This window comes from Chiloscyllium plagiosum, unplaced genomic scaffold (genome assembly GCF_037043375.1).
Source record: "Chiloscyllium plagiosum isolate Xiang-an unplaced genomic scaffold, Cpla_swu_hap1 HiC_scaffold_27, whole genome shotgun sequence".
NCBI lineage: Eukaryota > Metazoa > Chordata > Chondrichthyes > Orectolobiformes > Hemiscylliidae > Chiloscyllium > Chiloscyllium plagiosum.
Genome location: NW_028270165.1, coordinates 12870761 through 12897182, shown reverse-complemented (window position 1 = coordinate 12897182; position 26422 = coordinate 12870761). Strand labels below are relative to the sequence as shown.

The 26422-nt window shown below is 46.0% G+C and overlaps 1 non-coding gene across 1 annotated transcript; it reads left to right on the top strand.

Moving 5' to 3' along the window:
• Positions 1 to 11702: 11702 nt before the first annotated feature.
• On the top strand, positions 11703 to 11774 carry trnaw-cca (transfer RNA tryptophan (anticodon CCA)). The gene has a single exon. It is a non-coding gene; the product is annotated as a tRNA-Trp (tRNA).
• Positions 11775 to 26422: the final 14648 nt, after the last annotated feature.

Genomic DNA, 26422 nt, shown 5'->3' with positions numbered 1-26422 from the left:
TGCCAGTAACAGTGGTGGACTCTCCCTCTTTATGGGCATTTAAGAGGGCATTGGATAGGTATATGGAGGATAGTGGGTTAGTGTAGTTTAGGTGGGCTTGGATCGGCGCAACATCGAGGGCCCAAGGGCCTGTACTGCGCTGTATTCTTCTATGTTCTATGTTCTAGGAGTTGGGAGGTCATGTTGTAGCTGTTCAGGACATTGGTTCGGCCACTTTTGGATTATTGCATTCGATTCTGGTCTCCCTACTATAGTATAGGAACGATGTTGTGAAACTTGAAAGTGTGCAGAAAAGATTGAAAAGGATGTCGCCAGGGTTGGAGAGTTTGTGGAAGAAGGAGAGCCTGAATAGGATGGGGCTGCTTCCCTGGAATGTCGGAGGCTGAGGGGTGATCTTATGGACATTTATAAAATCATGAGGGGCAGGAATAGAGTAAATAGGCTGGAGGAAGTGGTGGAGGCTGGTACAACTACAACATTTAAATGGCATCTGGATGGATGTGTGAATAGGAAAGGTTTGGAGGGATATGGGCCAAATGCTGGCAAATGGGACACGAGATTTATATAGGACATCTTGTCAGCATGGATGTGTTGGATCAAAAAGTCTATTTCCGTGCTGTATATTTCTGTCTATTTAATAACAGATGCTTTATTTCTGTTGATGTAAATATTGTTAGGGAGAGAGAATTCCTCAAGCAGGGGATGATAAGAATCCTGGGAGACCCCTAATTCTGGTTTACTATCTAATGAACACACTTTAAGCACCAAATGTGCATTTATGTCTAATTTTGTTTCATTTTTCTTGTTTTATTCCCTGCTCCGATGACTCTCTCAGTCTGGATGGTTGTCAGGCTGAGAATATTGTGGATTGGGCCTTGATCGACTGAATGTTTTATTGCTCTGGAAGGTGTAAAATGGGCTCAAAGTTTCAGCAGAAAGCCAGCTGAGCTGAGAACAGACATCTTACTCTGTGGGAACAGGGAGAAGAGGACAGAGAAATCAGGACCTGAAATCCGAGCTGACACCAGATTTGTTATTAGTGCTTTGATTAGCAGTGCCAACCCTCTACCTTTACCTCGCTTCCTATTCAACTTGAATGCCACGTACCCCCTCAATATTCAGATCCAATCTTTGTCATCCTGAAGCCACGTCCCTGTAAGGAGTCTCAGATCATAATTATTCTCTTCAATGTGTGCAGTCAATTCATTCAGTTGTGTAACATTGCAACCCACATTCAGCCATACAGTCTTCAGTTTCAATTCTTGTGTTCTGTAGAATCCAGTTTTGATTGATTAGATTCGATTCCCTACAGTGTGGAAACAGGCCCTTCGGCCCAACAAGTCCACACCGACACCCTGAAGAGTAACCCACCCAGACCCATTTCTTTCTGATTAATGAACCTAACACTATGGACAATTTAGCATGGTCATTTGACCTGACCTGCACATCTTTGGACTGGGACATTTACTTTCCGTGTCCCTTTCTATCATTCTCTGATGTTCATTTCCACACCACTACATTGCTCACCTGCCTTGATACGGATTGTCCATAAAAAAATGCATGTTTATACATTTGCAGTAATAGAAGCAGGAGTCCATTTGGTCCATTGAGCTACTCCACCATTCATAAGGATCATGGCTCATCTATCCATCGTCTCAGCTCCTCGTACCTGCATTATCCTGACTATCCTAAATTCACCTACCATACAAAATCCCATCGAACTATGTCTTGAATATGGCTGCTTCTTCTGCTTCTTTGAGCAGAGAATTCCATAGATTCACCACTCTCTGGGAAAAGCAGTTCCTTCTCCTCTGTCTTAAACCTACTCCCCCTAATCTTGGGACCGAGTCTCACTCACCGGCAGAAACGACTTGATAGGGTGGGTCTGGGTGGCATGCTCATGGGATGGGTCAGTGTGGACTTGATGGGATGAATGGCCTGCTTCCACGCTGTATTGATTCTATGATTTACCGCAGTTGTGTTTGCCATTGACTGCAGCACCAGAACCTCCCACCTTCTGCAAATCGAAAGACAAGTCCCACCCTGCCCTCTTGTACGTGTGTTATCTAACTGCTTAATCATTTCTCGTGAATCCCAGCCCACACCTCCCGCTGCTGCCAGTAACCTTTACAAAGCTGATGAGACAATGCTATACCTGCAGTACTGAAAGTCGTAAGGCTTCTAACGATACCAGTTACTGATTCACCAATCCCACTGATGGACAGCATTGGAAATACAATGTTGGAGGCTGAAAGAAATGAGCAGTTTAAAACAAAAACTCACCTAACCCTTCACTAGGCTCCCTGCTCAGCACACTTTACTTAAATCACTTCAACTCCACATTGCAACAAATTCCCACTTTCCACCAATATCCTGAATGTCCTCACTCACTCAGTTGCTGTCTCACAAATGAAAGATTTCATTGTAGGTTCTGCTCCCAGTATGGACAAAACATGTTTGAAAGTTGCTCTGAAAGTCCAGTCTTCACAATGACACTTCTGCTTTCCTTCAGTCCAAATTGTCCGTGCTGACCAGATATCCCAAATTAACATCGTCTCATTTGTCAGCACATAACCCCTACCCCTCTCAATTCTCCCTATTACCAGATGCCTTTTGAAATGCTTTAATTCTCCCAGTCTCCACCACTTCCTCTGGCAGCTCATTCTATACACACAACACCTTCTGCGTGAGAAAGGTGCCTGTAAAGTTCCTTTTAAATATTTACCCTCTCACCTCAGACCTATGACCTCTAGTTTTGGACTCCCCTTCTCTGGGGAAAAGATTTTGGCTATTCACCCTATCCATGCGCCTTATGAACTTTTATAAAGTCACCCCTCAGCCCCCAATGATCCAGAGAAAACAGCCCAGCCTATTCAGCCTCTCCATATAGATCAAACCCCCCAACTCTGGCAATACCCTTGTAAATCTTTTCCAAATCCTTGCAAAGGTTCGTAACACTTTTCCTGTAGCAGGGAAACCAGAACCGAATGCAGTATTCCAAAAGTGGCCTAATCAATGTCCTGTACAGCCGCAACATGACCTCCCAACATCTGTATTGAAATGCACTGACCTATAAAAGCAAATATATCAACACCTTCTTTGCTATCCTGTCTACCTGCGACTCCACTATGAACCAGCACTCCAAGGTATGTTTATTCAACAACACTCCCCAATAAATGTGTAGATCCTGCCCTGATCTGCCTTTCCAAAATCCATATTTCAAAATGGGGTTGAGAAACGTATAAGCCGTGATTGAATGGTGGAGCAGATCTGATGGACTAAATGGTTTAAATTCTGCACCTATGTTGTATGGTCCCTTGCTGTCCTAGACACAGTGAGAGAATTGGAAGCAGGAATAGGTCATTTGTCTTTCCAGCTGGCACCAGCATTGAACAGTTCATAACTGGATATAAATATACCTGCATCTAGATGGATAGGCTGGGACTTTTTGCACTGGAGCATCAGAGGTTGAGAGGTGACCTTAGAGAGGATTATAAAATCATGAGAGGTATAGATGAGGTGAACGGCAGGTATTCTTACCCTAGTGTCGATGTTTCAAGATTAGGGAGCAAATTTTGAAGGTGAGGAAAGAAATATTTTAAAAAGACATGAGGGGCACATTTTTTTTTAAAGATAGAGTAGTTCGTGTGAGGAATCAACGTCCAGTGGAGTTGCTGGATGCAGGTACAGTTACAATGTTTAAAAGACATTTGGATAAGTACATGAATAGGAAAGGTTCGGAGGGATATAGGCCAATCATTGGCAGGTGGGACTAGTTTAGTTTCAGAACGCCGCCAGAATGGACTAGTTCGACTGAGTGGTCTGTTTCTGTGCTGTATGACTCTGTAACTGTTCTGTACTGGTTTTAAAACCATTTTCTTGCATTCTCCCATAACTTCTTTGTTCTTCAAAATCACATGAACTCAGCCTTGAATACATTCACTAACCGACCTAACTGCAGGAAGACATCCCCACTTCTGAACTCAATTCCTCTTGCTGATATACCATTTGCTTTGCTCATTGCTTGCTGCACTTTCTGACAACTGGCAGTGACTGGTGTGGAAGGACACTGAGGCCCCTTTGTCTATCCACACATCACTCCTGATGAAGGGCTCGTGCCCGAAACGTCGACTCTCCTCCTCCTCAGTTGCTGCCTGACCTACTGTGGTTTTACAGCGCCACAATATTCGACTCTGATCTCCATCATCTCACTTTCGCCACATCTCAACATATCACCATTTAAACAATGCACCTCCTTTCTGCTATTTTTTTACACTGCAAAGGCTATAACTTCACAATGTAGGACTGCATTTTCCATGTGTTTGCAAGTTGACACACAGACCTGGATCAACTTTTCCAGAGTCTGGCCGCTCCCTCGGTTCACTCTTGAACCCCAGAATGAAAACGTGGTGATAAAAACACTGTTGTACTCACAAATGTTAGACAGAGGAAGGAAGTTACAGTCTGGGGTGAAGTTTAACCTTATGCAGAGAGAAAAGAGCAGCAGCAGCAGCTTCAGAGCTCACGGTCCAACCTCTGCATTTCCACAATGGCCGGCTCTGATTGGCAGGAGGACCAGACTCCTTCCGGTTCTCCACTGCTCCATGGAAAGCAGCTCACGCGCCGTTTCTGCGGACACCCAAGAGTATGCGCAGTGCTTTGCTGACACTGGCGATCATGCGCAGTACTTGCTGACACCGTGGAGCATGCTCAGTGTGCAGGAATTTGTTACAAATTTTAAAGTTAAAAATCACAAAGCACCTGGTGATAGTCCAACAGACTTATTTGGAAGCACTAGCTTTCGGAGCCCTGCTCCTTCATCAGCTGATTGTAGAGTATAACATCGTAAGACACAGAATTTATGATCTTATATTCCACAACCACCTGATGAAGTAGCAGCGCTCCGAAAGCTAGTGCTTCCAAACAAGCCGATTGGACTGTAACCTGGTGTTGTGTGATTTTTAACTTCGTACACCTTAGTCCAGCACGGGCACCTCCTGATCATGACAAATATTAAGCGTCCAAATGCGAATACGAAAGAAAAATGCCGAAGCTATTTTATTTTGCCGATTTTTTTCCCCTGTGCCTCGACATTTTATTTCTTTTGCATTTTGTCTGGCTGGTCAACGTTTCTGTCTTTTCCCCAGGTTAGAGGTATTCCAAAACTAGAGGGTAAAGGTTTAGGGTGAGTGGGAAAGATTTTGAAAGATCTAAAAGACTAGGAATAGAACATTCACCACTTACTGGGCGAAAGTGAGGACTGCAGATGCTGGAGATTAGGGTCGAGAGTGTGGAGCTGGAATAGCACAGCAGGTTAGGGAGCATCCGAGGAGCAGGAGACTCGAAGTTTCGGGCAAAACCCTTCGTCAGGAAATAGCCATGGGGAACTGCAGGGCTGTAGCATAAACGACTGAGTCTAAGCGGGATGCTGTTGGGAAGGTCGGTGTGAATGGCCTGTAGGGATGATATGGTTCCACTGCCTTGGCCACGCGTATTTTGAGAAATGTGGGAGGAGTGGGTTCCAGTTCGTGGGACACTGACACGAGTCCTGGAGAAGGTGGCATTTGTGCTGTCACTCTCTTCACATTCTGCCCCCCTGTCTATTTTCTCCCCATCCATTGCCCCCTGCCTATTCTCTCTCCTCACACTGCACCCTGTATTCTCTCCCCCAACCCTCTGAACACCAGTCTGTTCCCCTGTCAATTTTCCTCCCTTCTCCACCACCACCAGCGACCCCTTCACCCCCTCCACCCCCACAATCGTCCTTTCTCGTGCCTCAGCCCTCTTTGATCGCTGTATGAAGTCTTTCTCAGGGAAGAGAGAGAATGGATGGTAATGACTTTACCTGGGAAACACGGCATGTGAGAAATAGCTGATTTTTAAAATTGAGAATAACTAAAATCAAATATTCAGAAACTTCATTACAGTCGGGAAGAATGTTATTTTTTTCAAAAGTAAAGCTGCAGAAATCTTTCTGAAACTTGCATTGATGTATGTGCAGTTAGGCCACAACAAAGAACAGGCTGTAAGGAGTGAATGAGTGAATAAAAGACAAGTCCAACCTTGCCCTCGAGGAGAAAGTGAAAAATGCAGATGCTGGAGATCAGAGTCGAGAGTGTGGTGGTCCGGCAGCATCCAAGGAGCAGGAGAATCGACGTTTCGTGTATAGGCACATGGCACTCGACCATCGCTCCTTCAACCCCCCTGTGATGGCGCGTGAACTCACTGGTGCCTCCGCAGGTGGGAGGAGCAGGTGAATCCCTTCCGGCACTGACAGCAGGTGAATGGCGTCTCTCCAGGGTGGAGCCGCTGGTGGGTCAGCAGTGCAGCTGACTGAGTGAAACCCCGCCTGCACATGGGGCATGTGAATGGCTTCTCTCCCTTGTGGACTCACTCATGCGTCTGCTGATGGCTGATCCGACTGAAGCCCTTCCCACACACTGAGCAGGTGAATGGCCTTTCCCGGTGTGAATGCGTCTGTGGGTTTCCAGCAGGGATGGGGAAGGGAATCCTTTCCCAAAGACCCCACATTTCCAAGGTTTCTCCTTTGGAGGGAGCTTTCCTTGTGTTGCTCTGGGATTGAAATTACAAACAGAACGGGTACATAGCCTTTCCCACCTTGAGGCGTGAAACTTTGATTCCTCCAAGATGAGTAAATGGTTTGAAGCACTTTTCACAGTCAGCGCACTGAATCTCCCTCACTCGGTGTCTCAGTATTCTTCCTGCCACAGGACTGTCCAAAATCTCTCAAACAAACAAAAGCAAACATGCCTTCTTGATTGAAATGGCTGCTGATATTCAAGTCCCAATGAATCAAGTGGCTCTGTCAGAAGTTGATGTATCATTTGTTTTCAGATTTCTTTCTGCACGTCTTCCTGCAAAGAAAAATCACAAAATAAGTGATCACTGTCAGTACAGTTAATGAACATAACATTGGTGTCAATTCCTGCAGATTGAGAGATGTCTGCTGATCACATATTATCCAGGCCACAGAAACCTGAAAACCCTCATGCAGCCAGATCGGCTTAGCTGTGCATAGACGAAAACTTCATTTCAGTGATAATAACATGGAACAAATTGCCTACAAAGATGCTGGAAATGGAGCTGAATCAAGGATATGAAAATGAAATGTTCAGGCTGCTTGAGAAAAGAAAGGCAGTAAAATTGCTGAATGACTTCCTGCTGACCTATTAAATAAAAAATATGACAAAAAAAGGACGTAACTCCATTACTACATTAGAAGGTGACTAATAATTACAAAGAAACTTTTACAACAGCCAACAATATCAGATATACACCATATAGAAGAAAGAAAGTTTACAGCCCAGGAACAGGCCCTTCAAGCTTGAGCCGTTCCAAATGTACTGTCTAAACCTGTCGGTCAATTCCTAAGCATCTGTATCCCTCTACTCTCCACCCACTCATGCATTTATCCAGACGCATCTTCAATGAATCTACGACGTCTGCTGGCAATGCGTTCCAAACGCCCACCACCCTCTGTGTGAAGTAAAGCACGTATTCTCTTTGAATAATTGCTGCCCTTGCCGCGTTCATTCGAACGGTATCTCGTTTAATGAAGCGGCTTTTTGAGAGTATTGACTGGCCATTTTTGCACAAGGAAGTGCAAGAAACAAGGGCTCGTCGGGGATTTGAACCCGAGATCTCTCGCATGCCCACGCATCAGAAGACCCGAAGCGAGAATCATACCCCTAGACCAACGAGCCACAGGCCCCATGGGACCTACCTTTTTTTGAGCAATGTGCCAATCCTTTAAATGCTGCTCAGTTTCTTGAGAATCTAACCTTTTAGTTGTGAACATGAGGAAAGGAGCCATCCTTTTCTAGGGTGCAAACTGTATACGTGCCAAACTGAGGGAATACACAAGGAAAATAGCTTTAAGAGAGATAAAAAGTATTTGAGCACCTTTGGAGTGTCTGCTCCCTCCCTGGATTAACTCCAGTTGCTACAAGTGAACAGTGTTTCACCCACCCCTACCTCCCCTTCCCCAATCCCGCCCCCCCCCTCCCCCGCTGCTGGAGGATGGTATATGGAAAGGGGGAGACATTGCTTTGCTCCCAGATGTTGCCCAGAGGGAGGGAGTTTCACTCTGAAACTGACAGGGCTGCATCCGCATTGTGACGTCAACAATGGAGGGCGGGCCGGACAGCTGTCCTGCAGTTGAGGCACATGTGGAGGGGAGGGCACTTTGCAAATCCCACTCTCCTCCAAGTCAATACAGTTTGAGTTCAAGCAAAGCAAGGGGTTTAAATATACTTTAGAAAACCTCCTTTGTGCCGTGGGAAAACTACTGCCGCGGGAAATGCAGTGTTACAGATTCAAAGTAACAGAAGCAGGAGTAGACCATTTGGTCAAGCCTGCTCCGTCATTCATTAAGATCACAGCTCCAACAACCTGCACAATCCCGACTACCCTTAATTCCCCTACCATGCAAAAACCCATCCAACTGCGTCTTCAATAAACTTCATGAAGCTGTCTCAACTGCTCTCTTGGGCAGAGAATCCCATGGAGTCTCACAGAGTGACACAGATGTACAGCACGGAAACAGATCCTTCGGTCCAACTCATCCATGCAGCCCAGATATCCTAACCTAATCTAGTCCCATTTGCCAGCACTTGGCTCAAATCCCCATAAAACCTTCCTACCCTCCAACCTCCAACCCTGACAATATCCCTGTAAATCATTTCTACACCTTTTCTAGTTTCACAACATCTTTCCGATAGGAAGCAGACCAAAATTACATGCAATATTCCAAACGTGGCCTGACCAATGTTCTGTACAGTGGCAACATGAGCTCCCAACATCTATCCTCGATGCTCTGACCAACAAAGGAAAGCACACCAAACGCCTTCTGTACTATCCAATCTGCCTGAGTCTCTACTTTTAAGGAACTATCAACCTGAACTCCAAGGTCTCTTTGTTCAGCAACACTTCCAATGAACTTACCATTAAGTGTAAAAGTCATGCTCTGATTTGATTTTCTAAAATGCAGCACCTCACATTTATCCACATTAACCTCCAACTGCCATTCCTCAGCCCATTGGCCCATCTGATCAAGGTCCCGTTGTGATCTGAGGTAACCTTCTTTACTGTCCACTACACCTCCAATTTTGGTGTCATCTACAAACTTGCTAACTATACCTCCTCCGTTTACATACAAATCATTTATATAAATGACAAAAAGTAGCGGATCCAGCATCAATCCTTGTGACACACCATTGGTCACAGGCCTTCAGTCTGAAAAGCAACCCTCCGCCTGCTAGCCAGTTCTGTATCCAAATGGCGAGTTGTCCCTGCATGCCTTGATTAAACCTTGCTCACCAGTCTCCCATGAGCAACGTTGATGATCGCCTTCCTGAAGTCCATATAGATCACGTCCATCGCTCTGCCCTCATCAATCCACTTTGTTACTTCTTCAAAAAACCCAATCATGTTCATGAGACATGATTTCCCAAGCATGAAGCCATGCTGACTATCCATAATCAATTCTTGCCTTTCCAAATACATGCAAATCCTGTCTCTTAGGATTCTCTCCAAAAACTTGCCCATCACGGATGTCAGGTTCACTGGTCCATAGTTCCCTGGCTTTTCCTTACCACCTTTCTTAAATAGTGGCATCACATTAGCCACCCTCTAGTCTTCCGGCACCTCACCTGTGACTATTGATGATAGAAATATCTCAGTAAGAGGCCCAACAATCACTTCCCCAGTTTCCCACAGAGTTCTAGGGTACTCCTGATCAGGTCCTTGGGAATTATCCACTTTTATGCATATCTAGATATCCAGCAATTTCTCATCTGTAATATGGGCATTTTTTCAACATGTCACCATCTACTTTCTCACATTCTAGATCTTCCATGCCCTTCTCTACAGTAAACACTGATGCACAATATCCGTTCAGTATCTCGCAACCCCCCCCCCCCCCCACCCCCCCGCCCCCCATCTACTGCAGCTCCACACAAAGGCCGCCTTGCTGATCTTTGAGTGGCCCTATTCTCTCCCTTGTTATCCTTTTGTCCTTAATGTATTTATAAAAACCATTTGGGTTATCCATGACTCTATTTGCCAAAGCTATCTCATGTCCCCTTTTTTGCCCTCATGATTTCCCTCTTAAGTATGCTCGTGCTGCCTTTATACTCTAAGGATTCACTCGATCTCTCTGCCGATACCTGATATATACCATCCTTCTTTATCTTAACCAAAATCGCATTTTCTCTCGTCATCCAGCATTCCCAAACCTACCAGCCTTTCCTTTCCTGCATCAGACAATCACCTGATGAAGGAGCGTCGCTCCGAAAGCTAGTGTGCTTCCAAGTAAACCTGTTGGACTATAACCTGGTGTGGTGTGATGTTATAACTTTGTACACCCCAGTCCAACACCGGCATCTCCGAATCAGGAATATACTGCGTCTGGACTCTTGTTATCTCATATTTTAAGGCTTCCCATTTTCCAGCAGTCCTTTGACCTGCGAACATCTGCCCCCAATCAGCTTTTGAAAGATCTTGCCTCACACCTGAGTCTTCCTCCAATTTAGAACTTCAACATTTAGATCTGATATATTATTTTCAATCACTGTTCTAAAGTTAATAGAATTATGGTTACTGGCCCTTAGGTTTTGCACCCTCGCCAGTATGTACATCCACATTGTGAATTAGAAAATTTCCTTGTACACACTTAACAAATTCCTCTATTTGGCAGATAGGTAAATGGGCAGGAGTTATACCTTGGGTCCACTCTTCCTTCATTCCCTCCAAGCCTAACCCCATTCCCACCGCAATAGACCAACGGCACTTTCCCCTGCAACTGCCGAATGTCTGACACCAGCCCATTTATCTGCTCCCTCCTCTCTATCCAAGTGTCCAAACTTACCTTCCAGGTGAAGCAGCACTTGACCTGCACTTCCCACAACCCAGTCGACTGCAGTTGCTGCTCGTAATGTGGTCTCATCGACATTGGGGAAAACGAAGCATAAACTGGGTGACTGCTGCACAGAACATCTACGTTCTACCTGCAAAAAAGACCCTGAGCTTCCAGTTGCCTGCCAATTCCACACCCCACCCTGTTCCCTGGCCAACATCTCTGTCTCAGGTTTGCTGTGTTCCAGCGAAGCTCAGCACCAGCAGAACGAAGAGCACCGAATATTTCACTTGGAGACCTTACATCCCTCTGTTCCCAATATCGAATTCAATAATTCTCTGGCCTGAAATCCATAGTATCCTCGTCCCTTCCACACACACCAAGCCTTGTTATCACATAGTCTGTCATTACACACTACCTATTCTTAGCCACGAACTGTCTCCATTCATCCTCCCACGCAGATCGTTATCAACTCCCTTTCCTGTCCACAGTTCTTCCCTCGCTTTAAGCTCTGTCCTGATCTATCATTAACTGCATCCGCCTTCCTCCCACAATATCTCCAGCATTTTAACCAACATTTTGCCAATCACCATCAGTTCTGTGGAAGGGTCACCGGCAACTGCTGTTTTTTGTTTCTGATATACAGCATCCACAGTTCTTTCACCTTTTTATTGAGGCAGAGTTGGAAATTACTTCGAGAGACAGAAGGAGAGGGGGCAGAGACAGAACACACATGAACTGTTGATCTCCGTTGTTACTCATAACGTAAAGTCATTGCTGTGCGATCACTTCCCTTAAGCATGAGTAGAGGTTGTGGGCCATGCATGAGCTTGTGGCGCAACGGTAGCACGTCTGACTCCAAATCAGAAGGTTGCGTGTTCGAATCACGTCAGGCTCACTGACGTCATCTTCTTATATTTCAAATCAAGAAAGGAGTACGTTCACTCCGGATATCTGTTGAGCCAAATCTTCTTTGCGGAAATTTTCGATCACACGTGAAGCTTTGCTGTCAGTTTGATTTGTGAACACTGTGTCAGGGAGGTGGTGTGCCCATTGTTTGAGTAAATGCTCAGCTCCCCCAGTTCATCACGGGATTTAAACACAGCCGCCTACCTCTGGGCAGCCGCTTCGTTCAGTTGATGACAGCGCGGTGTGAATTAATGTAATGCCGATAATTTTACAACATATGCAGAGACTCCCAGCTTTTTGTTTCAATCTATTAGGAGAGTGATAGCGAGTTCAGATAGAAATGTTTCCCACCAACAGCAAATCCTTTCCTCTCACTGGACACACTTAAAATTATCTTCACTCAACAGGAGAAGCGGAAACTCTAGTCTGACGGTTTCTCTCCACATTAACGGTGAGCCTGAATTTTATAACCGGTGGCAGTAAAATCCAGTGGCGGACACTGATTTGGTTCAATCGATTTTTTTGCCAAGAGTAATTCACAGAGAGGATGCTGCTGTGTGAAACAGCGTGGGGAATTACTGCAGGGCCTCCTGCGCATGGGACACACCGCAACTGATGTGTTTCACCTTCACCAGTTTATTTCTATCTCGGAGAAGAGAGGTTTGATGTTTCGGGTCATAGCAGCCAGACAGAGGACAGGAGAAGTGCACTCAGATCTTCACAAGCTTGTCACCACAGCTGGGTCATCGTGGTCTGTGTATCAGTATCGGATAGTAATCTGCATCTACTGACTGGAAGCACAGCAAATTGGAGTGCTGGTGGGACTATCACACAGGAGAAAACGGCTTCGACCTATCAACTGGAGTGGCTCCCAATGGTCAACTCCACTCACCTCAACTGAATAACTGTAAACAAATTACACCGTGATTCAAAGGAATACTCAGTTTTGAATCTGCATTGTGGCATGTACCTTCGAGAATGACGTCAAAACACCTTCATTGCTGTGATGGAGTATCCTGTTGGTCCAACTCCGATTTCACTCAGAATCACCTTCTCCCTGTAAATCTGCACATTGTTACATTGAACGTGCCCACCGAATTCCCTTTTGTGTCCATTGAATCTGCCTCTTTGTCACTGTCAGACAGCGATTTACTGACCCCACTCCCTGTGCGAAAACGGTCTTCCTAATGTCACTTTTACTTATTGTCCTGATGACTTTAAATCTCTGCCAAATCATTCTCGATCCTTTCAGGCCTGGGAGCATTTACACTGCATTATTTTCTCTGTCTAAAACCACCATGACGTGGAAAACTTCAATCAGACCAGCTTTCAGCCCTCTGTTCTCCAAAGACAGCTGCCCCAAACTTTCCAATCTCCCTTCATTGCTGACATTCCTCAGGACGGGACCATTCACGTTAACCTGTTCAGCGCCATCTGCAATCACTTCACTTCCCCGCTTCCTGAAGTGACACCCTCAGAATTGAGCGTAATACAAGTGGAGGATTCATTCAGACTCGGATTGCGCGGGCGAAAAATCTGCAATACTTGTTCTCACTTTGAACAAGTGTTTCTCTTCACCGTGTTCACTGCAATGGCAGCTCTGCACCGTCCCTAATTCAGGCAGAGCGATCTTATTTAACGAAGCGGCTTTTTGAGAAAATTGATTGGGCATTTTTGCTCAGGTCAATTTAAGAAATGAGAGTTCGCCTTGGATTGGAACCCAGGAACTCTCACACGTCTGCATTCGCTGGAAGACCCAAAGCTAGAATCATATCCCAGACTAACCAGCCACCAGCCATGGGTGCAGCCACCTCCTGAAGCAGCTGAGACTTGCTCAGTACGAAATACATTGTACATTGCTCCCAGAATTGCAAGCTGGCAAGAGTTTCAAGAACATCTGCTTCTCAATCTGTCTCCCTGCTCCCAGGACGCTGCTGTTTGTCCCGTCCCCAGGGACCGGGCTCTCTCCACTGGTGGATAATTGAACCATTTTGTTTCTACTTGCAAGTTGTGCTGGTGGAAGGCAGAGCCCATTCGCTCTTCTGCTCTCTCGCACTATTACCTGAGGCAAGATAAGTCAGTTACAGTCATGCATAGGAAATGGGCAAAGTTGAACTTGTTCCAAAGATCCTGTTAACGGAGAGACAGAAAGATGGAGACTGAGAGAAATGGACACCGGAGACTCTTCCCTCAGGTAAATTGATATGAGTACATTTTTGTGCAGCCTGCTTGGTGTTCAGAATTTGTCTTGACACAGCGATCCTGCAGAAAGTTTTTTGTGACACGGGCGTTGGTTTCTTTACTGCAGGAAATGAACAAAAACAGAAAGTCATGTGTTTCAACTTCACCGGTTCATTGCCATCTGAGAGAAGAGGTTTCACACGAGATCAGGACACACTGACAGAGAATAGGACAAGACAACTCAGAGCTCCACAAGGGTGCCAGAGCAACTGTGTAAATTTGACTTGTGTATCGATGTGACATATTTAACTCAGATACCCGAAGTTTTCGGAAGCAAATCACAAGGCAAGGAAAAGAACAGAGCGCCGTTATACGGGAAAGCTGCTAAAGACGACATTGAGTGAATAGGAGAAAATGGTTTCGCTTCTGGTTTATCATCCCAGCATGCACCCGCTGTGCCATTCCCCTGCATTGCACGGTAGCTTTTCCAGAGAAGTATTCAGCTTTCCATCTGGCGTGTGACTTGCATGTTCGAGAATGACGTCAAAAGATCTTCACTGCTGTAGTGTCATGTGCTGTTGTGCAGACATGTCGCCGATGTGCAAATATAAACTCAGAGAGCAATGTACACTAGAGACTCTGAACCAGCTGAAACTTGCTCAGTGTGAAATACGTTCCACATTGCTCCAAGAATTGCAAGCAGCAAAGTGTTTCCAGAAGATCTGCTTGTCATTCTGTCCCCGGGGCGCTGATGCTTGTCTCATTCCCAGGAACTGGACTCTCTCCACTGGCGGATAATTAAACCAATTTGTTTCTACTTGTCCGCTTTTCTGGAGGGAGGGAAGAGTCATTCGCTCTTCTGCTCTCTCTCTCTCAATCCCTTGGGGTGAGAGGTATCACTTATACTAATGCGTGGGAAGTGAGTAACTTTGATGATGAATTTCCTCCAAAGTCTGTTATCGGAGAGATAGAAAGATGCTGTGCTGGCGGGGCAGAGAGAAATGGACACCGAGGACTCTTCCCTCAAGTAAATTCATATGAGCACATTGTTGTGCAGCCTGCTTGGTTTTCTAGAATTCGTCTTCACGCAGTAATCTTACAGGAAGTCTATTGCAAAGTGGGCATCGCTTTCATCGCTGCGACCGCGCAGCAGTTAACCTCTGAGCCCCAAGTGTCTAAGATGAAGAGAATCCGAGTGAAACCTTCACTCACTGAGAGTCATCCCCACGGCCCTGAGCTGAGGGACTGCAGGCAGTCCAACACGGAAGGGACTGTTAAATGAACCATTGTCGCTCCCTCAGCCTCTCTGTCCCAGAGACAGGCAGTGGGACGGCATAAACACATAACATCATTCTCGCCCAGACAGAAGCCGTTCAGCCCATCGAGTCGACGGTGACTCTCTGCCACTTTTCTCTCTCTGAGGTTATTCACAATCAGTGATATCTGTCCTAATAGTAAGGGGCTGTGTCTGAGTGGTGATACGGTTTGTGACATGCTGATCCTTTTGTCATTCACGTCCGAACCGGCGTGGCGAATTACTGCAGGGAATGGATGAAACCGCAAGGCATGTGTTTCAACTTTATCAGCTCATTGGCACCTCAAAGAAGTGGTTTTGCGAATCAGTTCATAGGAAACCGACGAGGAACAGGAGACGACCACTCAGACCTCCAAAAAGCATGTTACTTGAACCGTGTGAGTTTCCTGAGTGTATCGGTATGATACAGGATATTCAGGAAGTAGGTGCGAAGGCAAGATACAGAATAGAGTACCATTACAAAGGAAAGCTGCTGAAGGAGACATTGAGCAATAGCAGAGGATGGTTTCGATCCATCGACCGCTGGGTTATGGGCCCAGCACGCTCCCGGTTTCCACAGAACACTTCAGGTTTTCGTCTGGCACGCGGCATGCACGTTCGAAAGTGGGCGGCACGGTGGAACAGTGGTTAGCACTGCTGTCTCACAGCACCAGCGCCAGGTTCAATTCCCACCTCAGGCGACTCTGTGTGGAGTTTGCACATTCTCCCCGTGTCTGCGTGGGTTTCCTCCGGGTGCTCCGGTTTCCTCCCATAATCCAAAAAAAATGTTCAGGTTAGGTGAATTGGCCAGGCTAAATTGCCTGCAGTGTTAGGTAAGGGGTAAATGTAGGAGAATGGGTCTGGGTGGATTATGCTTCGGTGTGGACTTGTTGGTTCCAAGGGCCTGTTTCCACACTGTAAGTAATCTAATCTAATCTCCACTACTGTCGTGTAATATGCTGTTTCACAGACAAATGGAGGCTGTGTAAATATTAACTTGTTTCTAACTTCCCACATTCTGTTGGTCGAATTGTGATTTCATTCTGAGTCACAACATGTGTCACAGCGCACACCTTCACTCTGCTGGTTCAACACAGTAAGTAAACGTGTTTCTCTATTCTCTTGCCTTCTCAGCGTAAATCTGCACATTGTTACTTTAAACATGACCGCCGAATTTCCTTTTGCGTCTGTTGAATTTGCCTCTTTGTCAATGTCAGTTAGGGATTTACTGACCCCAACCATTCCCTGTACGAAAGCGTTCTTCCTCATGTCACCTTTAGTTCTTTTCCTCGTGACTTTAAAACTGCCGAATCATTGCCGATCCTTTCAGGCGTGGGAGCACTTTAACTGCATTACTTTCTCTGCCTGGATCCCGCATGACTTGGAAAGTTTCAATCAGGCCAGATTTCAAACTTCTGTTCTCCGAGGAGAGCTGTCCTAATGTTCCAATCTTGCTTCATTGCTGGCATTCCTTAAACACGGCACCACTGAAGTCAACGCAATATTCCATCATTTCACTTCCTTGCTTGCTTTCTGCCCAATTCGTTCTCCAACCTCGTTTAGCGAGGTTGAGAAAGTTAATCGGGCACTTTTGCACAAATCAGGAAACGCGGGCTCGCTGGGGATTTCAACCCGGGATGTTTCGCAGGGGAAAACGCAAAGCGAGAACCATACCCCTAGACGAACGAGCGACACAGATCGCAAGCCGCCACTGCCACTCCACGTCTTCAACCAGCTGAGTCTTGCTCAGTGTGAAATACATTTGACATTGCTCTGAGAATTGCAAGCGGCAAAGAGTTTCCAGAACAGCTGCTTCTCATTCTGTCTCCCTGCTGCTGTTTGTCCCGGGCCCGCTCTACTGGCAGAAAGTTGAACAGTTTTATTTCTAAACTTTTCTCTCACACCGGAGTAACCAGTGACAAGCATTGCCCTCCTCAACATAGGGTACAGAGAACAACAGAAGACCACTCAGATCTCCACGAGGGTATCATCTCAACTGTGCACATTGGGCCAGTATATCAATGTGAAATATTTATGTCGAAGTTTTTTGGGAAAGAGATGAGAAGGCGGGGTGCAGAACAGAGCGCCGTTATATGGGAAAGCTGGTAAAGACGACATTGACTGAATAGGAGAAGTAGTTTCCCTTCTGGGTGATGTTCCCATCACGCACCCACAGACATATCGCCGTCGTGCAAATATAAACTCTGTCTAAATTCCCACATTCTATTTTTTCGAACTGTGATTTCGCCAAAAGCACAAAATTTCAACACTCGCAACGTTCAAGCTTTAACAAAGTGCTCATAGATATATTTAGCGAACACCTGGAAGAAATTTGAGGACTCTTGAACTTTAAGTCGAAGGAAAGGAAGTTTGCCTCGAGGGCTGTGTAATGTGGAGATTTGTTCCCAATGTGAACTGGTGGTGGTTGACCATCCCAGTGCTTCCCGATGCAGGTTGCCCTGACCCACAGGGAGGTTTCTTTGATAAACTGCCCGAGGGCTTCCAGCCGTACCGTGACGTTACAGGGCGAGCCGCCGACGATGGCCTGCAGCTGCACAATAATGATGCTGGCCCCGCAACATGAATACAAATTAGTTCATGAGTCACGTGGAACTGAATCATTCTATGGAAAGTTCTTTCAACTTCACGGATTTATATATGAGAGGAAGTAAATGGGCAGGGCTTACACCTCGGGTCCACTCTTCCTTCTGTCGCAACATCCCACACCCACCTCCCATTGTCCCAAGGCACTTTCCCCTGCAACCGCCGAATGCGTAACACCTGCCCATTTACCTGCTCCCTCCTGAATATCCAAGGGCTCGAACATATCTTCCAGGTAAAGCAGCACTTTACCTGCACATTTGCCACAAACTAGTCTACTGCATTCGTTGCTCACAGTGTGGTTTCCCCAACGTAGCATGAAGCATAAACTGGGTGACTACTTCGCAGAACATCTTGGTTCTGCCTGCAGAAGATCCTATGGCTCTCCAGTCTTCAACATCGAGTTCAATATTGTTTGGACCCGAACTCCCCCATGCCCTTGATCCTTACCACACCCACACGAGGCCTTGTTATCACATAGTCTGCTGTTACACACGACTTATTGTTAGCCAGGAACAGACTCCATTAACAGTTAGTCACCCTCCTACACAGATCGTTATTCACGCCTTTGTCCCTCCAATGTTCTCCCACTGAACTGGCAGCAAAGGTAGCAATTTGGACTGGTATCCCTGAGCCAGCTGTTTGTCCCATCTCCAGGAACAGGGCTCCCTCCACTGGTGGATAATTAAACCATTTTGCTGTTGCGCTGACGTGAGGAGATTGTGTAAATATAAACTTTTTCTAAATTCCCACCTTCCGTTGGTCGAACTGTGAGTTCACTCTGAATCACAACACGTGTCACAGCGCATTTGGAGGCCCACCTTAGCTCTGCTGGTTCTACACAGCAAGTAAATGAGAGTCTCTATTCGTATCATTCCCTTGCCTTCTCCCTGTAAATCTCCACATTGTTACTTTGAACATGACCACCGAATTCCCTTTTGTGTTTTTGAATCTGCCTCTTTGTCACGGTCAGACAGGGATTTACGGATCCGAACCACTCCCTGTGCGAAAATGTTCTTCCTAGTGTCACTTTTACTTTTTTTCCAAACGCCTTGAAATCTCTGCCGATTTTTTTGGGAAATTGAAAGGATTCTCATTCCTGCACATGAGGCTGAATTGATTTAATTTCTAACGTAAAGGACTGCAGATGCTGAGAATCCGAGACAGAAAGAGGAACTGCTGGAGAAACTCAGCGGGTTTGGCAGTACCGGTTGGAGAAAACAGAGTTCTGCAATTTCTGTTTTTGTTTTTAACTGAAAGTTCATTTCATTTTTCGGGATGAAACACCCAGACTCTCCATGTGCAGATATTCAATCCTTTCGAAACCTGTGAAGTGATTGGTTTCAAAGAAACCCAGCAATAATTCACTCTTTCTCAGCTCCACAGGCAGAGTGACCTGGGAAATGAAGCTGTCAGTGTGGTTCTTTATTCGTGGGCCGAGTGGTTAATGCGATGGACTTGAGATCTATTGCGGTTTCCCCACGCAGGTATGAACCTTGCCGACTCGAGTTGAGAAATGTCGTCAAAAAGAAAGGGAGACTGTTTCCCGGTTTCTTCTTTAAAATTCTAATCAGTGGAGGGGGAAAGATATTTCACTCACATTGGGACTGGCAGGAATCTGCAACCCACTACCTGTCAGGGTGGAACAAGCAGATACCCGCAGAGTTTCGTTTGAGGCAATGAGTCAAGTGTTTGGAAATGAGACTAGAACAGTGAGAGGCTTGAAATCGTGATCAAAATGAAGCAGGCACCTAAGAACAAAGGTGTTTTATTTCCCAATGAAAGATACTGCTTCACAAAGTTGGGACGATGGAAGGAAGCAGTGATGGTGATTATCTTTGGCTGTTCACCTTGTGAATGTTCCCATTGCTGCGCATGTCCGTGTTAACGTCAGAACTCTGCAGCATGGGGGCGCAATGGATGACGCATCTGACTCCAGCTACCTGTTTGAAATGCAGCTCACACCTTCTTCACACACCCCAATTAATCTTTCTTATTGTCCTGAAGCCGCCCTACGGTTTCAATTCCTGATCTGCAGGAACGAGACTCTTTTCACTGTCTCTCGTTAGTAAATGTCCCTGAGAACATCATAAGACCATAAGACCATAAGACATAGGAGTGGAAGTAAGGCCATTCAGCCCATCGAGTCCACTCCGCCATTCAATCATGGCTGATGCGCATTTCAGCTCCACTTACCAGCGTTCTCCCCGTAGCTCTTAATTCCTCTAGACAACAAGAATCTTATCAATCTCGGCCTTGAAGACATTTAGCGTCCCGGCTTCCACTGCACTCCGTGGCAATGAATTCCACAGGCCCACCACTCTCTGGCTGAAGAAATGTCTCCGCATTTCTGTTCTGAAATGACCCCCTCTAATTCTAAGGCTGTGTCCACGGGTCCTAGTCTCCTCGTCTAACGGAAACAATTTCCTAGCATCCACCTTTTCCAAGCCATGTATTATTTTGTACGTCTCGATGAAGTCACCCCTTAATCTTCTAAACTCCAACGAATACAATCCCAGTATCCTCAGCCGTTCCTCATATGTTAGACCTGTCATTCCAGGGATCATCCGTGTGAATCTCCGCTGGACACGTTCCAGTGCCAGTATGTCCTTCCTGAGGTGTGGGGACCAAAACTGGACACAGTACTCCAAATGGGGCCTAACCAGAGCTTTATAAAGTCTTAGTAGTACATCTCTGCTTTTATATTCCAACCCTCTTGAGATAATAGACAACATTGCATTCGCTTTCTTAATCACGAACTCAACCTGCATGTTTACCTTGAGAGAATCCTCGACTAGCACTCCCAGATCCCTTTGTGCTTTGGCTTTATTAATTTTCTCACCATTTAGAAAGTAGTCTATGCTTTTATTCTTTTTTCCAAAGTGCAATACCTCGCACTTGCTCACGTTAAATTCCATCAGCCATTTCCTGGACCACTCTCCCAACCTGTCTAGATCCTTCTGTAGCCTTCCCACTTCCTCAGTACTACCTGCCTGTCCACCTAACTTCGTATCATCGGCAAACTTCGCTAGAATGCCCCCGGTTCCCTCATCCAAATCATTAAGATATAATGCGAACAGCTGTGGCCCTAGCACCGAACCCTGCGGGACACCGCTCGTCACCGGCTGCCATTCTGAAAAAGAACCTTTTATCGCAACTCTCTGCCTTCTGTTAGACAGCCAATCCTCAATCCATCCCGGCAGCTCACCTCGAACACCATGGGCCCTCACCTTGCTCAGCAGCCTCCCGTGTGGCACCTTATCAAAGGTCTTTTGAAAGTCTAGATAGACCACATCCACTGGGTTTCCCTGGTCTAACCTACTTGTTACCTCTTCAAAAAATTCCAACAGGTTTGTCAGGCATGACCTCCCTTTACTAAATCCATGTTGACTCATCAGACTCTGCTCTTCCAAGAATTTAGAAACCTCATCCTTAATGATGGATTCTAGAATTTTACCAACAACCGAGGTTAAACTGATTGGCCTATAATTTTCCATCTTTTGCCTTGATCCTTTCTTGAACAGGGGGGTTACAACAGCCATCTTCCAATCATCCGGGACCTTTCCTGACTCCAGTGACTCTTGAAAGATCTCAACCAATGCCTCTGCTATTTCCTCAGCCACCTCTCTCAGAACTCTAGGGTGTATCCCATCGGGGCCAGGTGATTTATCAATTTTAAGACTTTTTAACTTTTCTAGCACTATCTCTTTCATAATGGCAACCATACTCAACTCAGCCCCGTGACACCCTTTAATTTTTGGGATATTACTCATGTCTTCCACTGTGAAAACTGACGCAAAGTACTTGTTAAGTTCTCCTGCTATTTCCTTATCTCCCATCACTAGGCTTTCTGCACCAGTTTGAAGTGGCCCAATGTCTACTTTTGCCTGTCGTTTGTTTCTTATGTACTGAAAGAAACTTTTACTATTATTTTTAATATTACTGGCTAGCCTACCTTCATATTTGATCCGCTCGTTTCTTATTACACTCTTTGTTATACTCTGTTTGCTTTTGTATCCTTCCCAATCTTCTGATTTCCCACTGTTCTTAGCCACTTTATAGGATCTCTCTTTTTCTTTAATACATTTCCTGACTTCCTTTGTCAGCCAAGGTTGTCTAATCCCTCCCCGGATAATCTTTCTTTTCTTGGGAATGAACCTCTGTACAGTGCCCTCAATTATACCTACAAACTCCTGCCATTTTTGCTCTACTGTCTTCCCGGTTAGCCTCTGCTTCCAGTCTATTTTAGTCAGTTCCTCTCTCATGCCCTCATAATTACCTTTATTCAACTGTAACACCATTACATCAGATTTTGCCTTCTCCCTTTCAAACTCCAGACTGAACTCTACCATATTATGGTCGCTACTTCCTAAGGGTTCCCGTACTTTAAGATTTTTTTATAGAGTCTGGTTCATTGCAAAGCACTAGGTCCAGAATAGCCTGCTCTCTTCTGGGCTCCATGACAAGCTGTTCCAAAAAGCCATCCTGTAAGCATTCCATGAATTCCCTTTCTTTAGATCCACTAACAACATTATTTACCCAGTCCACCTGCATATTGAAGTCTCCCATGATCACTGTGACCTTGCCTTTCTGACACGCCTTCTCTATTTCCCGGCACATGTTGCGACCCTGGTCCTGACCACTGTTAGGAGGTCTATACACAACTCCAATTATGTTTTTTTTGCCTTTGTGGTTCCTCAATTCCACACACACAGACTCCACATCATCCGACGCTATGTCATTCAATACCATAGATTTAATTTTGTTCACGTCACAGCGCTGTCAGAGGAGGGGAAGCTGAAATAGGCTGACAAGCCCAATACTCACCTTTCCTGTTGGAAACATTCCATGAGAAATATTAGGCCTCCACTTGTGACCGAACATTTACGTTGCTGCCTTAGACACCCTTTGGGGTTCTCCCGCCCAGTGTGGTAACCTGCTGACTATGCTTTCTTCGCTGGCGATTTTAAATGACTTCCTATTGGTTGCATTATCGCTCAAACTTCACAAAATCCGTCTCAATAAAGCCACGTTTTCTCACGTCTGGGAATTTATTGCCATGCAGGAAACTCGTGTTCTGAACAAAAACCGTAGCACACTCAAAACGTCGGCTCTGTTTACCTTTCCACAGATGCTGCTCGACCCGTTGGCTTTCTGTAGTATTCCCTGTGTTTGTTCAACACAAATGCGGCTTTCCATTAAAGAACTTCAATCCCTTTCCTCTAGTAACTGACCCTCGTCAGTGGCAATAGGTTCTTCTGATCATTAACCTGCCCATTCCCACCACTTCTTCTCCCATCATTGCCAACAGCCCCTGGACATCTCCAGTTAACCTTCTTTGCTCCAAAGAGAACATTCCCAAAAGTGGAAATACCTCATGCCTGGACATGATGCAAGTGTTACAATCGGGAAGAGATTTTGGCAAAATATTGTCAGTTAGCAGGTGGAAAAATGTTCATGAAGTAAAACAGAAATCCCAGTCTCCAGCTTTGTGACTCTTTAGAAACTCTTTGGGAAATGGAATTAGAGGAGAATGAAGGAATGAACTGTCCGACTGAGCAGAGACAGTCCAGACACCGTCCCCTTGTTTAAGAGGCCGGGAGATTGACTCTATTATTCTCGGGACATGAACTGAACTGAGACATTGAAAAAATTCTCGTTCCTGCACATCAGGAATTCAAACCCCTTCTCGGCTCCGGGTCACTGTGAAAAGTCGGGAACAGGCAAAACACTGAAAGGCTCAAAGGGCGATGGCCCCGGTGTAGGAAAGCTAGTTCCTAGTGACATGGATGTGCCTGCAGATGGTGGGATCAGACTGTCCCCATGTCTTCACAATGAATGGCCCAGGCTTTAGCATATAAAAGTAAAACTGTAGAGGACAGTGTTCATGCTGGGCACGACAGACAGAATTATGCATTGACGAACCGCCTCCTCTAACAGACTGTGCAAGCTGTGCTTTTACGTATCTCTCTATCGCAATTGGCCAGCCTGTTCGGTTGTTAATCGGAAGGTTGGTGGTTGGAGACCACCCAGGCACGGAGTGTTTGTTGTTCTCGCTCCTACCGCTTTCTTGGCTGCGAAGATGAGCGTTTTTAATGGTGTCAGGAAAATGTTTCCCAAACGGAAATCTTCTCCACTGAGGAAGCACAAAGGGGTTTCTGAATTGATTTAATTTCGAACGTAAAGGACTACGAATGCTGAGAATCCGAAACAGAAAGAGAAACGGCTGGAGAAACTTAGCAGGTTTGACTGTACCTGGATAAGGAAAAAAAAGATTTCTGAAATGTTGTCTCTGATTCTCTTTCTACAGATGCTGCCTGACCTGCTGAGTTGCTCCTGCAATTTCAGTTTTTGTTTTTAACTGAACGTCCATTTCATCTTTCGGGATGAAACACCCAGACTCGCCATTTGCAGATATTTAACCCTTTCGAAACCTGTTAAGTGATTGGATTCAAACAAGTTCTGCAATGATTCACTCTTTCTCACCTCCACAGACAGAGAGACCTGGGAAATGAAGCTGTCAGTGTGGTTCTGTATTCGTGGGCCGAGTGGTTAATGCGACAGACTTGAAATCCATTGCGGTTTCCCCACGCAGGTGTGAACCCTGCCGACTACAGTTGAGAACTGTCGTCAGAAAGAAAGGGAGATTGCTCCACGATTTTTTTTTAGATGCACATCAGTGGAGGGGTTGAAATATTTCAATCACGTTGAGACTGGTCGGGAATCTGCAACCCACTGCCTGTCAGGGTGGAACAAGCAGATACCCACAGAGCTGCTTTTGAGGCAATGAGTCAAGTGTTTGGAAATGAGACTAGAACAGTGAGGGGCATGAAGTCGTGATCGAAATGAAGCAGGTACCTAAGAACAAAGGTGTTTTTTTTCCCAATGAAAGATACTGCTTCACAAAGTTGAGACAATGGAAGGGAATCAGTGACGGTGATTATCTTTGGCTGTTCACCTTGTGAATATTCCCATTGCTGCGCATGTCCGTGTTCACGTCAGAGCTCTGCAGCATGGTGGCGTTAGATACGCACAGTGCCAGGGGCGCAATGGATGACGCATCTGACTCCACCTACCTGTTTGAAATGCAACTCACAGCTTCTTCACACACCCCAATTAATCTTTCTCATTGTCCTGAAGCCGGCATACGGTTTGAATTCCTGATCTGCAGGAACGAGAATCTTTTCACTGCCTCGCGTCAGTAAGTGTCCCTGAGAACATCAGAGTCAAGCCACAGCGCTGTCAGAGGAGGGGAAGCTGAAATAGCCCCACACGCTGCTCACGGGCACATTTCAATTTCCCCAACTCACCGGCCCAACCACTGCGGCTCCTGGGAGTGGAGAGGGAACAAACACCAAAACCCAGTTTCAGTTTTGTAAATCTTCAGGAAATATGAAAGCTGTTCATCCCTTTGGATCTTCCATCCTGAGCTGACAGCGTTGATTTTAAATGGCTGTCCAGTCAGTGCCGATTCTTTTTGGCTGAAAAAAAATCTTCCTTATCTCATCCCAGCATTTCTTGCCACAGAGAACTGTGCGGCAGAGTTCATGTATATATTTCTTTGTATGGTATTTTGTAAATAACATTCGTTTGCTGGTTGTTTGTATCGGGTATTTCAGGTTCATTAGCCGCTGTTTAAGTGTGTTGGTAGGTTTGTGGGCTACCATGATGCTGAGAGGGCTGAGTTGTCTGGACATCATTTCCCAAATGTCTTGAATGTAAAGTAATGTGGCTAGGGTTTCTGCACACGTTGCGTCTGCTTGATTCAGTTTGTTGATGTGAAATCGGCACACTGGGTTTACTGGTTAGGCAAAAGTGAGGACTGCAGATGCTGGAAACCAGAGTTTAGATCAGAGTGGTGCTGGAAAAGCACAGGAGGTCAAACAGCTTCCGAGGAGCAGGAAAATCGCTGTTTCGGGCAAAAGCCCTTCATCAGGAATAGAGGCAGGACGTTTCCAGGGTGGAGAGATAAATTGGTGGGGGGGGGGGGGGGAGCTGAGCAGAAGGTTGCAAAGAGTACAATAGGTGAATGGGGGTGGGGGTGGAGGTGGCAGGTCAGAGAGGAGGGTGGAGCGGATAGGTGGTCAGGGAGATTGGAAGGTAGGACAGGTCAGCTGTAAGGTTGGAACTGAGGTAAGGTAGGGGAGGGGAAATGAGGAAACTGGTGAAGTCCACATTGATGTCCTGGGGGTTGAATGTATCCGAGGCGGAAGATGCGGCGTTCTTCCTCCATGCATTGGATGGTGAGGGAGCGGCGATGGAGAAGGCCTAGGACCTGCATGTCCTCGGCAGAGTGGGAGGGAGGTGGGGGGAAATGTTGGGCCATAGGGCGATGGGGTTGATTGGTGCGGGTGCCCTGGAGATGTTCCCTCAGCGCTGTGACTTTACTCTGCGAGGAGTCTCCAGTCTCCCCAATGTAGAGGAGACCGCACCGGGAGCAATGGATACAAGAAATGATATTGGTGGATGCACAGGTGAAAGCCTTCGATATACCGCGGCTCGGGTTCGATTTTCGGGCAGGTAAGTCATTTCTAGCAGATCTGACACCATGCATTGACGTC